The sequence below is a fragment of the Echinops telfairi genome, unplaced genomic scaffold, assembly GCF_000313985.2.
Source record: "Echinops telfairi isolate 266 unplaced genomic scaffold, ASM31398v2 ScPeMD7_7467;HRSCAF=8505_1, whole genome shotgun sequence".
Classification (NCBI taxonomy): Eukaryota; Metazoa; Chordata; class Mammalia; order Afrosoricida; family Tenrecidae; genus Echinops; species Echinops telfairi.
The window spans coordinates 26,433,509-26,435,869 of record NW_022111368.1 but is presented as its reverse complement, the minus strand read 5'-3'; positions in this window follow the sequence as shown (position 1 = coordinate 26,435,869).

Here is a 2,361-nt window from a genome sequence, read left to right as displayed (position 1 = left end):
AGCTACTGTGCCACAAATAGGCTGGGAGTTGAGCAGGTGTGGGGACCTCTCCCCCTTTTGTAGTAGCTGAGTGAGACCTGGGCCTGTAAAAGTAGCTGAGAGCACCATTAGGAATACTATCATTTTCTCTTTGTTTTACTAAGTGAAAAAGACTGGGCAGCATGTCATATACTGGCTTGCCAACATATCTACCTCACCCCTTTAGCTGTTCTTTCGCTTAAGGGCGGGGACTGCCTCATTCATTAGATCCCAGGCACATGGGAACCATGCACGTGGACAGAATAAAGGACTGTGCAGAAGAGGAGGTCCCTGGGTGGCACAAAAAATTTGCTCTTGGCTACTAACTAAAAAGTTGGCAGTTTGAATCAACCCAGCAGTGCTGTGGAAGTAAGTCCTGGTGATCTGCTTCTGTAAGATTACAGCCAAGAAAACCTTGAGGGGCAACTCTACTCCGTAACACATGAGTTGCCGTGAGCCAGAATCACCTTGACAACAGGTGTGGGATTTAGACAGGTGCATGGAAGAAGGAAACAAGTGTGACAAGGGAAGGAGTGCACACATGCAGGGTCACAAAGAGGGCAGCACATATCCAGTGTTCATAGCACCTGGGCAGATTGGCCTGGCCAAGTCGGAGGGAACAAGTATGTGCATTGTGGGAAATGCAGCTGCCCACGGACACAGTGCAGGAGTGTCCAGTCTCCGGATTCTGGTAAGGGAGAAGCACTTCCAAATTGAAAAGTGACATACCAACAAAGCTATGTAAGGATGAGTCTGAAGAAAGGACAAATTGAGAGGAGACGGCCTATTGCCATTGATAGCAATTAGGAAATCGCTGTGATACTTTACCTGAATCAGAAAAAAGCATTCTTCTGATGATCAATCATCAAACAAATATCAGCTGGTACTACACGCCTAGTCTGCACCCCTCGTCTTGGGGCACTTAGTAAATATTTGCTCATTTCTTCTTGTTTGCTTCCTACTTAGATGTTTATCAGCCTAGGATCATAATCACAAGGCTTAAGTTAGAAAGGTGACAGGGGAGGAGAGAAAGGGAGTTATTGTCAACATCTGACAATGTGCAATCATTAGTGACCCAGATGTGACCAAAAGTGTCCTGTCCCTTCAGAAATGAACTGCAACAAGAACTAAGTTGTCCCTTCTGGGCAAAGAACACTCCAGACTCCTAAACACCCCATTCAATAAGCTGGTGCCAATCACGCTCTCCACAAGGGCTCTAGGACGATAGAGACAGCCAACGAAAGCAAGAGTACCCTCGGAATAGAACATCCTGCTGCGTGGAAGTAACAGGAAGACCGTTCAACGATAACCGCCACAGAGTGCTATGTAAAATTAAGTTTTTAAATTACATTTTCAGATTCTTTTTTTTTAACCGCTATTTGTTTGATGTACTTAACACAGACTTAATGAGGGTATGCAGGGCGAGAGTGAGTCCTCTTGGTTCTCCATGAGAACAAACTGGAGGAGCGACATTTACATCTTATCTTGGAGCCGAGAAGCCTGTCAAGCAAATCCTTCCCACGTTAGGGCCCAGAATGCCTCAGTACAGAATGACCAACACAGAGGCTTCATTCTGGAGCAGGGGTCGGCAAACTTTGGAGACGGAAGAGCCCATCCTGTCCCTCACAACAGTTTAACAATTTTTCGAGAGCCATAGATAAATATTTACAAACAAAGGAAATCACCATGATCTGAATAATAGCCTTTAAATTTTTTCAATTGTATTTTAAAGACACATGTATGTACCGAAAGAACTGCCTATGGAGGGCCGAGGAAGTGGAGTCTTGTGTGAGCTGGATGTTTGTTCATTTTCCTCCAGAACCCAGTCTTGTGGGGTCTTGACCTTGAGCTATCTTTAAACTGGCTGCCCTGCTTTCCTCAGACGTTGATTTCTTTCATCAACTGATCAACTGCCCCAGGCTTTCATCGCTAAGAACGTTTTTGTTCCTATTGGCTTCTCTCTGAATGACTCCATGTTATTTAAGCTCTTGCCCATTGCCCAAAACACCATTTTTCCTTTTTATAATTAATCAAATTATCTCACTCCCGTGCAGTCGATGTAGATGCATAGCAACCCTATAGGACAGGGTAGAACTGCCCCAGTGGGTTCCAAGACTGTAGCTGTTGACGGGAGCAGAAAGCCCCGTCCATCTCCTGTGGAGAGGCTGATGACCTCTAAGAGCTGACCTTGTGGTTAGCAGTCCAACAGGTAACCACTCAGCACCATTTACAAGCCCGATGATGCCCCCGGATACAGAGCCTCACACTGGGAGCCCATCCCAGAGAGAGACATTAAGACGGACTGAGACTAAGAGGACTCATCCGATCTCTTTGGAAGCCTTC